The following is a 14,571-nucleotide window of genomic DNA, read 5'->3' as shown; positions in this document are numbered from 1 at the left end:
AGATGGTGGCGACTTTTTCACCAACTGCAGGACTTTCCAGTGGCCTGCGGCCAGCCACTGGCTTCTTTGAGAGCCAGTATGCAAAGAGGTGTCCCAAGAAAGCAGCGACCGGATGGTGGGGTGAGCAACCGGCGACAGGGCTACCAGTTCAGGGGTGTGGCCAGCCAGCCATTGCTACTAGTTTGCCGAACTGGGCAAAATTTCTGCCACCGGTTCGGGTGAAAACCACCTCTGATCAAGGATTATGTGTCTCCCTCTCTATTTTTTCAACAAAACAAACCATCACTCCTATATTAATGTGTGGGAAGCCTCCCCTCCCCCCGAATGAAATATTTTGGGACATATTAAAAGAGGCAGAATATAATATTTCACTAAATGTAAATGGAAAAACATGCTCTTAAAGACGGAAAGCAGACTCTTAATAGCCCCCAGCAGATATTTTGTGCCTATTAAGAAAGATTGGGCCAGCCTATTCACAAAACAAAATAACTTCACCCCCAAGAATGGGATTAAAATTGACATTCTCCTCCACCCAAATTCTAAGAACAGGACCCTTTAGGACATAGTAGGATTAACCCACCACCAAGACACAAGCCCCTTCATTGCACAACCCCACCCCCCCAAACAGTCCAAACTTCAAAGTCACAGAAACCTATAAAGATTCATCCACTCATTCAACCATTTGTTCAGCTGACCCAGAACTGCTGTTGGTTCCATTCGTCATTAAACTTCCTTTCCAATCAGTCTCCATTTTATTTTATTCCCGGCTGGGACCTGAACCAGATGGATTTTCCTTCCAACAATTGTGAAAGGAATGCAGCTTTTAGTAACTAGGAGTAGATGCACACATATAAAACTCAGGCACTGAACAGCATTGTTTGTTTCTGGTACAGTATTCAAAACAATTTTCTGTATTTAGAATTACTTTCTCCATTTTTTAAGCCAAGATCTGATCAAGGGATCCCTCCCTAATAAACAGGAAAACAGATCACACGATTCTTAAAACCACACAGCTCTTCCACATCTCTAATCTCATTTGTTGCTGTTTATATATTTTAAGAGTTATTTCTGATGAGACCAAAGCACACACTATTTCTGGATTCATGTGACAGATTGAATACAGATGTAAGTATCTAATCTGTATTCAGTGCATATATATCATATTGAATATATAGCAACCTTTATAAGTTACTGGACTCTCTTTTTGTTTCATATATGTTTTTTTTAATCAAACGAACACTTGTTAAAACAAATATTGTGTAGATAAACTGAGTAAACAAATGGTGAAAGGAGAAAGAATGAAAGAGAAAGTTTAGCATCTGGTCCTACAATAACCTCATGTTCTATCGATGATATTGGGAATATAGAATTTATAATGTAAAAATCTTGTGGAGTTTATGTATTATATGCATACACATTTCTATGTATATCACAAAAATACTATTACATTATTAATTTGTCAACTCTAACAGACACTAACTTGCCATTTTTGTGGTTCAAAGTTATCTCTAAGAAACAAACCAAGAGTTCACAGTTCTCAAAGCAAAATTGGCATTTCTATCAGCACAATTCCGCTTTAGTTTTGCAAAGAGTCTGTTCATTCATGGGAGGAATAGAAAGAAAAAGCTACAAGTTCAGATTACTGAGGCTAGAAAAGGGCCTTCTTCCTTTATGCTAGGATTGGGCAACTGTTTCAGTTTAGTTTTATTTGCTATCAAGATTCTTATCTAGGTAAACTGTATAGGTGGGACTTCTGTTGAGTCTTAGTCTAGGTAGGAAATGAGTTTAGTCATTTCAAGTCAAGGGATCTATGATTTACTGCCAAGTTGTGGTTGGGAAACTTGGCAGTATCATTGCCTGGTATACGGTAGTAAAATATATGATTCTGGAGCATACAACATATTAAATTCTTATTTTGCAAATATCAATGAGGTATATTGCTCAGGAGACATGCAATTTTGTAAGGAGTTAACTACCTTATAAGAAATGTATATATTTCCAAATAAATAGCATTTCAGTATCCCATATCAAAAATGGTGGTGAAATAGTCCCTGTGTGTGTGTGAGAGAGAGAGAGGGAGGGAGGGAGGGGGAGAGGGGGAGGGAGGGGGAGAGAGACAGAGGGAGGGAGGGAGGGAGGGAGGGAGAGAGAGAGAGAGAGAGAGAGAGAGAGAGAGAGAGAGAGAGAGAGAGAGAGAGAGAGAGAGAGAGAGAGAGAGAGAGAGATATTCCCCATTCCTGGGCTTAACAAAGTCTTTATTGATTTATCAAAGATAAATTCAAAGAGCAAATAAAAATTAAATGTGAACTATACAGACAGCTTTCCTTAATAAATTAGTTATGATATATATGTTATATGTTTTAACTTTAGGCACTGATGGGTTACCAGAAAAAAATCTAAATGAAAACAATGTTATGATAAAAAAGGGGGAAAAAAGTGAGTTCACATTGGGAAAATTTAAGAGGATGCCAAATATTCCCTGTTAAATTCATACATAAAATCCTATCAAAATATTATGGATCCAAGACTGTATTAAATTCTCATTTTGGAAATCCCTCAAGACAATCTCCCTGTAAATCTATTACTCGGCTCTTCAGATGTTTAAGTACGTAGCATAAAATGCCACAAGAAGCACAATTTCCATCTCCTCAATCAAGACCAACGAAGATTTTGTTCTTTCTGACATCCGTAATGCAGGTTTTATGTACCATATTGGAAATTACATCCTGCTGTTTTTACACTGCCTGAATATACAAAAAATCAATATATACCAAGCATTTTGGAGAACTATACTGTAAAAAAATCCATACATAAATGAACAGAATTATTAAAATGTAGACAGTCACACAATGACCATTCTGAATGACCTGGTAGAATGAGATGGAATGAGGCCAGATCATGTAGAGCAGGGCTATCAAACTCATAGCCTGTGGGCTGGATGTGTCATACACTGGCCATGCCCAGTTTAACAAAGGGGGAGGAAAGTAGTGATACAACACGTGACGCCGCCATGACGATGTGAGTTTGACACCCTGATGTAGAGAGAAAAACACTGGCAGCTTCCATTTTTTTCTCTCTCTGATGTAAGCATTTAATCCAAGAAATCAGCTGCACATGATGAACAAGGAATTGGGAGCTCTGACAATGATACCAAATAAGTAAAAATAAAATAAGTTAAAACTCCCTCAGTCTGAGCTCTGTCTTCAGAGTTAAGTTCATGTAATTTTCCTAGCAGCAATATAGCAATAGCAGTTAGACTTATATACCGCTTCATAGGGCTTTCAGCCCTCTCTAAGCGGTTTACAGAGTCAGCATATTGCCCCCAACAACAATCCGGGTCCTCATTTTACCCACCTCGGAAGGATGGAAGGCTGAGTCAACCCTGAGCCGGTGAGATTTGAACAGCCGAACTGCAGAACTGCAGTCAGCTGAAGTAGCCTGCAGTGCTGCATTTAACCACTGCGCCACCTCAGCTCCCAATATAGGAATGATTTGCCATTACCACCACCACCCCTCACAGTAAGGAAGGAATATGTTGACACTTCCTAACTATGTGATATTTGGTTGGCCATGGTGAAAAACAAAGATGATTAGGGGACTGGAGCAGTGGTGGGTTTCACATTTCGTTACCGCTGGTTTGCTGTGCATGCACCTGCTCACTTCTTGGGCGCACAGGGCCTTCTGCGCATGTGCCCAGGCTTGCACTTCGCTCGTGTGTGCATCTTCCGTGCATGTGCCTGGCCTCAAAAACATGCTTAAATGAAATGGCTTAGAGCTGGGGCGGGTGTGCGATTTCTGTACCAGTTCAGATGAACCGGTCCGAACCGACTGAATACCACCTCTGGACTGGAAGCTAAAACAACTAAAAAACAGTTGCTGGAATTGGGTATGACTAGTTTAATGAAAAGAAGGACTAGGAGTGACATGACAGCAGTGTTCCCATATCTCAGGGGCTGCCACAAAGAAGAGAGAGTCAATCTATTCTCCAAAGTAACTGAGGGCAGGACAAGAAGCAATGGGTGGAAACTAATCAAGGAGAGAAGGAACCTAGAACTAAGGAGAAATTTCTTGACAGCTAGAACAATTAACCAGTGGAACAACTTGCCTCCAGAAGTTGTGAATGCTCCAACACTGGAAGTTTTTTTTTTTTTTGTTTTTTTTTGTTTTTTCTACCCCTCCAACTTTCATTTCTCCCTTCCAACAATCCCCTCTTCTACTTCCCCTCCCCCTCAGCCATTCCTTTCTCCCCTTCCCACCATCTCACCCTCCTTACATTCCCTTCTCACTCCCTCTTAATTCCCCCCTCTTCTTTCCCTCTACACCTCGCTTCGGTGTATTTCTAGTATTCATTGGTCTATTTGTTTTGTACTAAAACAAAGGGAAAAAAAAAGAAGAAGAAAGAAGAAAAGAAAAAAAAAAGAAAAAGCAACAGTATCCAAGTGCATTCATTGTTACTTCGACCCTCCCCCCCCCACCCCCTGAACCCCCCTCCCTGACCCCCTTCCGACTTCCCAGGTCCCATTCCCGGCATCGTTCTTTATCAAGCAAAGTCTGGAGTATATTGAAACCAAATAGATTAGAAGTTACAAAATAATAAAAAATAATAAAAAATAAAGAACAAAAAAGAAAAGAATAATAAAAAGAGGGGGGAAAAAAGGAGGGGGGGTAACCCCCCCCATGAAAGAGAAGTCAATATACTCTCTAACATTAAACTCAGCTTCTCATTATTTTTAAAATTTTAAACAATGTCTTTACCTGCTTCCGCATATAAATTCTATACCTCCCATCCTACCTTTACCCGTGTCCGCATATATATTTTATCCTCATCCATTGCTCCTCTCATATTTACTCCACCCTCGTGTAGACTCTCCAGATAATCTTTCTTAACCTTGTATTCAAATAACAATTTATACAAAAATCAGCATACATTCTGAATCAAGATAATCTAATTGAACTTTCACTACCCTTCCATCTACCCCACGCACCCGACTCCATTCATCCCAAACCACAATCCAAGAAAACTATGATCTTCGCTCTCCTCGCCCCAAAGAATAGATCATGCGCAGTTTAAATTAAGATTCAAACAAGTCTTATATAAGTCCCATATAATATATGTCCAAATTCAGCACCGCTTCTTTCAGTCTCAATATCTCTTCATCGATATACAGCTTTGTCATTTTATACCAGACAGGAGTCCTGAAATTTTATTCAAATTAAAAATTTAAGAAGTATTTTAAAGGCATAGCTGGATCTTTATTCTTTACTCTTCTGCCCTTCCGGAAAGGGAAAGCAACACCCGCCGCCTTGTAGCCACGTGTCCCGCTGCTTATCTTCTCCTTCTCCTTGTCTTTCTCCAAGTCCGGATGAATCAGGAAGTCCCGCCTTCAGGGTTTTGTAGTAAAAATCTCGGGCTTCGCAAACAGAATTGAGACGATATTTTTGGTTCTCAAATGTGACTGTGATACCAGATGGGACTTCCCATTTATATTGTATCTGAGAATCTCTGAGTTTTTCAGTTAAGAAAGTGTAGTCTCTCCTTGCTCTTAATATTTGAGATGGTATTTCTTTAAAAACAATCAAGTCCTGTCCATCGATTCGCAGCCTGTTATTGTAAAACTTCTGTATTATCGCATTTCTGGATTCTCTTGTGGTGAAATATATAATTATGTCCCTCGGAAGCTGTCGTTGTTTTGCTACACACGAGTTCTGGCGATAAATTTTTTGAATCTGCCAATCAAAGTTAAATCCCGGACTTCCCACCGAACGTCTGAAAGCTTCAAAAAAGGTCTGTTTCAAATTCTCCTGTTCCTTTTCACGCAATCCTCTGACTCTTATTGCAAATGCAGTCTTATTGTAATTTATCATAACGAGTTGTTTTTGAGCATTTTCAACTTCCTGTTGTAACGTTTGAATTTTAGATGTCAAATTAGAATTAGTTTTTTCCAAAAGTTCCAATTTGTCCTCCATTTCAGAAACATAGCCTGTCATAACAGTCATAACTCTGATCGTATCTTCCCTTGTTTGAGCAATCTTGGCGTCCAGTTTATCATATAAGTCCGATAAAAGTTGTTTAATTTCCTGTCTGAACTCTTTAAGGGTTTCAAAAAGAAATTCTTACGTTAAGAGATCTCCAGTGGAGGGCGTGGGAGGCAAGGGCAGCGATTTTGTAACAATTTCTTGAGATGTATTATTAAGGAAACGCTTAGACTGCTTCGATTTGGGAGCCATTATAAAAAAACGCACAAACAAACAAAGTCTCTGCTCCCCTCGGTTTTAAATGGGGTACTATTTATAGATTTTTAACAGTTAATAAGGAGAAGTCTTCAGGAGAATAGAGCTGATTGAGTGTGTCATATATCAAACGCAGAAGCTATAAAATCACCATCTTGTAACGCAGCTGGATAAGAAAGCCTTTTACAAAATTGAAGCTGGTATTTTGAATAGTAATAAGAAAAAAAAATTTACAACTTCAAGTTAATATTTGGTTTTGAAGCCATTTCAAAATTTATCTGCCTGCAGTTAATAAAACTCTATTGCCTGAATATGCAGCTTTAAGTGAAGAGGCTGAATTCCCCTTTTATTTTGAAGTTAAGGCTTGGCAAAACTTTCAGTGAGTAAACATTGTAACAAGACCGTTCAGCAGATTCATCACCATTTAACTTCCAGATAAGCAAAGTTAATGAAGGAATAACATTCTTGTAGAAATAAAGCTAATTAAAAAGCTTCTGCTGGCCTATTGTGAAACCAAAACATGTGATAAGCAATCTCTTTTGTTTTGGATTCTTGTGAATTCTTGTGAGGATTAACAAAAAGTGTTCATTATTACCGGAGAAACCAGCCTGCTCGGCGCCATTTTAAAAGCCTCTAAGTAAATAATTTTTCGGAGGAGAAAAAGAAAAGAAGCTAAAATGTTGATAAACAATTATTGTGCACGGAAATGGATTCAGCTCGTGATAAGATTAAATCAAACAAAACTTTGAGCAGAGTGGGGGAGTCTTACTTTGTCCTGCACAAGGCAGTTTGAAGTTCCCAGCACGGACAGCTGTTCTGCCTTGGGCTAGCCCCCCTTTCCCTGCAAGCACAAAAGCTGCAAAAATCGAAGAGCATTTGCCAGCAAAACAATTTCTTCTTTCCTTCTTGCCTGAAGGATAAGAAAACCTGATAAGACGTCAGATGGAAGATCCTCTAAACAGGTACGTAGCCAGGAATTCGGAGGCAGCTGATTTTTTGCTGCCACCACCAGCAAGCTCCTCCCAGGAAGTCTCAACACTGGAAGTTTTTAAGAACAGTTTGGACAACCATTTGTCTGAAACTGTATATGGCTTCCTGCCTAAGCAGGGAATTGGATTACAAGCCTCCAAGGATTCTTCCAATTCTGTTATTCTGTATCCTGTTCTAAAATACTGCTTGACGATGGACCATGCTGTTCTTAAGTCCCCTGCTTTATGTGAATAGAAGTATTCTTAGTTGGCATAAACTATAACTAAATAACAATAAGTATAAAGGCTACAAAATATGGCTGAGATAGCATAAGAATTGGTGAAGGAGGAGCAGACAAAATGCTGCATTCCCTTTATCACCTTCCCCAGATCTTTTTCTGTTGCAGTAGTTTAATAGTAGCACTCACAAGACTCGCAAACTTGATGGTCTGGTCCAGTGTTTCCCAAACTTGGCAACTTGAAGATGTCCGGACTTCAACTCCCAGAATTCCCCAGCCAGCGAATGCCACAGTTGAAGTCCGGACATCTTCAAGTTGCCAAGTTTGGGAAACACTGGTCTAGTCTAGTCTGGCCTGGTCTTCCCAGCTACACTTTATTTTAAAATATTAGATTACCTCATTTTATCAACAGTGGACAATGAACAAATAAGCTTTGGGAAGGGAAAGACTTTGGCTCTGAGCTGGTATTTTCCATATAGTCTGCTTCAGATAATCACAAAAGGATGGGGTTCATTATCACACATAAACGTAGCTTTTTTGTGAGAGCTCTGCCTGTTTGGAAAGTTTGGGGTGAGGTGTAAAATACAATACATTGTAAAAAAAGAAGAAGGAGTAAAGTAGAAAGGGTGGGCTCTCTTTTCCCTAGCTATTTTACCACCCATCCTTGCTGTAGTGCTGGGATTATTATTTTTACCTCTATCAATTTTAACATTCAAACGTTGTTCAAGAGAAACTGCCCCAGAAACTGATTATTTTAGTTCTTAACTTCTGATTGTAGCAACTCACCTCAGAGTTCGGCCCCTCTTTTCCCTTTCTACAGTATAACCCAATGTCAGCGTTCCAAGTATCATGTAGAATTAAATCAGAGTCCAAAGCAAAACGATACTTAAAGTTCCAATTTAATAGATCAGACATCTTGGCATTGTGCTATAGCAATAGCAGTTAGCAGTTAGACTTATATACCGCTTCATAGGGCTTTCAGCTCTCTCTAAGCAGTTTACAGAGTCAGCATATCGCCCCCAAAGTCTGGGTCCTCATTTCACCCACCTTGGAAGGATGGAAGGCTGAGTCAACCTTGAGCCGGTGAGATTAGAACCGCTGAACTGCAGATAACAGTCAGCTGAAGTGGCCTGCAGTACTGCACCCTAACCACTGCGCCACCTCGGCTCTGCTATGAAATCCCAATTCTGGAAGTTACATCAGAATCCCACCCAGTTAAAAGTTCATGATCTTGTCCCCACACCCACTGTCCATCACATGGTCCAATCTTCTTCTTCCACGCTAGCACCTACACCCAACTGCTTCCGATCAGGTGCAAAGGTTTGGGAGACAAAAGATGACCTTGAGCTTTTAGAAAGCAATTTTTATTTTGAAAACAACACATTCTACCCCTTGCTATTCTCCCCCCCCCCCTTAATGAGAGTGTGGCAGGCCAAAGATTCTTAAAGGAACCGCTGTAGGCCTGACACCCAGTACTGTAAATCTGCAATAGACAATATAAATATCTGGGATTAAGAGATAAACCATAAATCCCTTGAACATAATGCCAGTTGTTTGGGGTCTATGACACCATGGCCAACTCACCACAGCCAATTTGCCACAGCCAACGTGCCATGGGACAACTCAGCGTGGGAGAAGAATTACAGGAATATCAAAGAAATGGTGAAATAGAATCATTAAAGAAGGGATGGAAAAGGAGGGGGGGCAGAATGAAATGTGAGTGACAAAAATGAAAATATTTTTTTATTTGTTTTAAACAATTAAATGGTATAGTTAAATTGTCCCGTGGCGAGTTCGCTGTGGTGAGTTGGCTGCTGTGAGTTGTCCCATTTCAAGTTGTTTTTGAGCAGGCATGACTCAGGTGGCCCCAGTGTAATTAGGCAATTCAAATATAGTACTGCTTTAGGGACACGGTGGCTCATGGCTAAGATGCTGAGCTTGTTGATCAGAAAGGTCGGCAATTCGGCGGTTCGAATCCCTAGTGCTGCGTAACAAAGTGAGCTCCTGTTACTGGTCCCAGATTCTGCCAACCTAGCAGTTTGAAAGCATGTAAAAATGCAAGTAGAAAAATAGGGACCACCTGTGGTGGGAAGGTAACAGCATTCCGTGCGCCTTTGGCATTTAGTCATGCCGGCCACATGACCATGGAGACGTCTTCAGACAGTGCTGACTCTTCGGCTTAGAAACGGAGATGAGCAGGGCCCCCTAGAGACAGAAACCTTTATAAGGAGAGGCAGATATGGCGGGGACTTTAGGGCTGGCCATTACCGGGGAAGGAGGGTTCGCTATATCGCAGAGATCCCTCCTTCCGGCCCTATGAGTCCCACTCCAAGGTCAGATGGCGTGAGCGATCAGGACCCTGGTCTCAGGCTGCTGTCGCTAAATGCCAGGTCTGTTATTCATAAGGCTCCCCTCGTCCGGGACTTGATTGTAGACGAGGGGGCAGACCTGGCATGTATTACTGAGACATGGCTGGGCACGGAGGGAGGAGTCCCCCTCGTAGAGCTGTGCCCAGACGGGTTTCAGGTGCTTCATCAGCCGAGAGCCCAGGGAAGGGGTGGCGGTGTGGCTATTGTAGTCCGGGAGTCTTTAGTTCCTCGTAGGATCCCTGCTCCGGAGCTTGCCGGGTGTGAGTCCCTACTAGTGAAGTTGGACCTCAAGGGTCAAGCGGGTTTGCTGCTAACGTACCTGCCTCCCAACTGCGTTGCAGCGGCCCTCCCCTCGCTCCTCGAGTCAATAGCCGAGCTAGCAATTGAGTTCCCTAGATTAATGGTTCTGGGGGACTTCAATTTGCCTTCGCTCGGCGAACACTCTGACGGAGCGCAGGAGTTCATGGCCTCCATGACAGCCATGGGCCTGACCCAGGTAATTCGAGGCCCTACCCACTTGGCGGGACATACACTCGACCTCGTATTCCTCTCGGAGCAGTGGAGTTATGATCTTGGTCTGAGGGGAAATGAGACCATTCCCCTGTCGTGGTCAGACCACTACCTACTGAGGTTAGACTTCCGGAGGCCAAACCCCCACCGTGGGGAGGAGGAACCGACCAGGTGGTTCCGCCCCAGGCGACTGATGGACCCTGTTAGGTTCCAGACGGAGCTTGGGGTCATTCCAGACGCTCTCGCCCACAGTTCGGCGGAGACTATTGCTGCGGCCTGGCACTCGGCGGCATCGGAGTCTCTGGACCGAATTGCGCCACTACGGCCCCTCCGGGTCAGCGGCTCGCGGAGACCCCCTTGGTTCACCGAGGAGCTCCGCGAGATAAAGCGCCGGAGGAGACGCCTAGAGCACCAGTGGAGGTCCGACAGGTCCGTATCGAACCGAGCACTGTTGACAGCTTGCACCAAGGAGTATATTTGGGCATTGAGAACCGCCAAAAGATCACACATTGCCTCCTTGGTAGCGTCCGCCGAGTCTCGCCCAGCCGCCCTGTTTAGGATAACCCGCTCCCTCCTAAATAGGAGGGAGACGGGGAACCCCCTGCAGGGTAAGGCTGAGGAATATAGTCAGTTCTTGGCGGACAAAGTTGCTCGGTTTCGATCGGAACTGGACTCCACCCCCGCAGATCCAGCCGGGACACAGGGGAATAACTTGGTAGACCATCTCTGGGTTGAGTTTCAGGATGTTGCCTCTGGGGATGTGGACAAGGCTATGCGAGCTGTGAGTTCCTCCACCTGCATACTGGACCCGTGTCCCTCTTGGCTGACTACCAACAGCAGAGAGGTGACACGAGGCTGGATCCAGGCGGTTGTTACCGCCTCTCTTCGGGAGGGACACCTCCCCACCGCGCTTAAGGCGGCGGTGGTGAGGCCCCTCCTGAAGAAACCGTCTTTGGATCCAGCAGTTCTTAACAACTATCGTCCAGTCTCCAACCTCCCCTTTCTGGGGAAGGTTGTTGAGAAGGTGGTGGCCTTACAGCTTCAGCGTACCTTGGAGGAAGCTAACTATCTTGACCCCTTCCAGTCTGGCTTCAGGCCCGGTTACAGCACTGAAACCGCTTTGGTCGCATTGACCGATGATCTCTGGAGAGCCAGAGATGGAGGCCACGCGTCCATCCTGGTTCTCCTCGACCTCTCAGCGGCTTTCGATACCATCGACCATGGTATCCTTCTGCGACGACTGCGGGAGGTGGGGGTGGGTGGCACTGTTCTACAGTGGTTCTCCTCCTACCTCTCGGACAGGTCGCAGTCGGTGTTGGTGGGGAGGGAGAGATCGTCCCCGAGGCCCCTAACCTATGGGGTGCCGCAGGGCTCGGTTCTGTCCCCCCTACTATTTAACATATACATGAAACCGCTGGGCGAGATTATTCGGAGGCACGGGATTAAGTACCATCAATATGCGGACGATACGCAGTTGTATCTGTCCGCCCCGTGCCAACTCAATGAAGCGGTGGACGTGATGAACCGGGGCCTTGAGGCTGTTAAGGACTGGATGAGAGCTAACAAACTGGTACTCAACCCGGAAAAGACCGAGTGGCTGTTGTGTTTTCCTCCCAAAAATTTGGCTAATGTTCCAACAATCAGGCTGGGGGGGCAAAATTTACACCCCTCAGACAGGGTCCGCAACTTGGGAGTCCTCCTGGATTCACAGCTGAGTTTTGAGCATCACTTGTCGGCTGTGACCAGGGGGGCATTTGCCCAGGTTCGCCTGGTACGCCAGTTGCGGCCCTACCTGAACCGGGAGGCTCTCACAACAGTCACTCGAGCCCTTGTGACCTCTAGGCTGGAATACTGCAATGTGCTCTACATGGGGCTGCCCTTGAAGAGCATCCGACGACTTCAGCTAGTTCAGAACGCGGCCGCGCGAGTGATTATGGGCGCACCACGGTTCGCCCATATAACACCAATCCTCCGTGAGCTGCGCTGGCTACCTGTTGATCGTCGGGTGCACTTCAAGGTCCTACTTACCACCTATAAAGCGCTCCATGGTAGTGGATCTGACTATTTGAGAGACCGCCTCCTGCCAATTAGCTCCCTGCGTCCCATCAGATCGCACAGAGTAGGCCTCCTCCGAATTCCATCCGCCAGTCAGTGCCGACTGGCGACTACGCGGAGGAGAGCCTTCTCAGTTGCAGCTCCGACATTATGGAACACCCTCCCCGTGGAGATCCGTACCCTCACCACAGTCCAGGCCTTCCGCACAGCCCTGAAGACCTGGCTATCCCGTCAGGCCTGGGGATAGGATTACTCTCACCCCGCCCGAATGTTGAATGAATGTTGTGTTTTTATGGATAATTTTCTTTTATTCACGATTTTTTTTCCTTTAAGTCTTGTCTTGCACCCCCTTCCCCTCATTATTGTAAGCCGCCCTGAGTCCCTCCAGGGAAAAGGGCGGCATATAAATTCTTAATAAAATTAAAAATTAAATTAAATAAGGTAAAGGAGAACCTTTACCTTATAAAACCTAGTTTATTCTGTAGAGGAAGAACATATATGAATGTATGGATGCCTACAATGGGACATTGAGGGACAAAAACACTAGCAAAAACCTACATTGTTGAATACCTCATTGTTACAAGTATGAGTTGATATTTGCAGTAACTTTAACAGTGAAATAGGTGGCATGTGATTTTAATTAATAAATAAAAATAAACTGGATTACATTCTAGATTGGCAAATACTGACAAATGGGATCTCCACGCTGGAAAAGGGGCTGCTGGATTGATCAACAGATTAACCGAGTTGGAAAGGGACCTTATAGGTCGTCTAGCCCCCGCTCAAGCAGGAGAACCCTACACCATTTCTGACAAATGGCAGTCCAATCTCTTCTTGAAAGTCTCAAGTGATGGAGCTCCCACAACTTCTGAAGGCGAGCTGTTCCATTGGTTGATTGCTCTCACTGTCAAAAAGTTCCTCCTAATTTCTAGGTTGACTCTCTCCTTGGTCAGTTTCCATCCATTATTCCTTGTCTGAGCTTCAGGTGCTTTGGGAAATAACTTGACCCCCCTCCTCTCTGTGGCAGCCCCTCAAATATTGGAACACTGCTATCATGTCTCCCCTGGTGACAGATTCCACCTCTCCCCACCCCTTGTTTTCTGCTCTCTGCCCATCCCTTTGTTATCATATTGATATATTCTCTTTTGTTTACTTTTTCATTGTTTATTTCGCTGTTCTTTTAATACTGCTTTGTTTACATTCTTTTCATTCCTTCCTTTTTATTGTTGTAAGTTGCCTAGGGTAGCCCCCCCCCCAGTGAGATAAGTGGCAAATAAATTTAACAAACAAACAAATGATAATATTGAAATAGCATGAAGTCAGATTTTTTTCTAGGCACTGGGTTTTTAAACATGAAAGGTTTTTTTCCACTAGGTGCTTTAGAAACAATGTTAATTGCATGGAAATAGTTTAATACAGCTGGGAGTGATCCCTAATTGTTCGTGTGTTTATATCTCTTTCAGTTTGGCACACATCAGGAACCACACCCAGCATGTGGAGTGACCTCTGTACATATAAAACCCACATGCTTTATTGTTAATGGTATTTTAAAAAAAACAACTACAACAAAAAAGCTAAAAGCTAAAAATGACCACTTGCATATACAAGAGTCATAATAGATCTTTGGACAAATAGCAGATTGACACTAGTTATATGAGACAGAGCTAAAACATTCCTCCTCCAATCATATGGTTTGACACAGTGGTGGGTTTCAAAAATTGTTCGAACCTACTCTGTGGGTGTGGCCTCCTTTGTGGGAGTGGCTTGCTGCCCATGTGACCGGATGGGAGTGGCTTGCCGCCCATGTGACCGGATATGAAAATGACGACGACACTTGTCAAAAACACCTTAAATTACCTCACACACAGCACTGGCATGCATAAGAATATGATGTAAACTTGTTTTTTAAAAGGCATCTTTGGTTTGCGTTAAAACAACTTCAACACACACAATGTTCTGATTGCACCACAAACGCAGTAGCCATCCTTACCTTTCACAGAGGCACTGAGTTTTATAAATATGAGCATGATAGTGTAGAATAATCATATCCAAGGACCAGTGGTGGGTTTCAAAATTTTTTGGAACCTCTTCTGTAGGTGCGGCCTGCTTTCCGGGTCCACTGGTGGAACTTCTTCTAACCGGTTCAGTAGATTTGATGAACCGGTTCTACCGAATAGGTGCGAACTGGTAGGAACCCAC

The sequence above is a fragment of the Thamnophis elegans genome, chromosome 8 (genome assembly GCF_009769535.1).
Source record: "Thamnophis elegans isolate rThaEle1 chromosome 8, rThaEle1.pri, whole genome shotgun sequence".
NCBI lineage: Eukaryota > Metazoa > Chordata > Lepidosauria > Squamata > Colubridae > Thamnophis > Thamnophis elegans.
Note: the sequence above shows the minus strand (reverse complement) of the source record.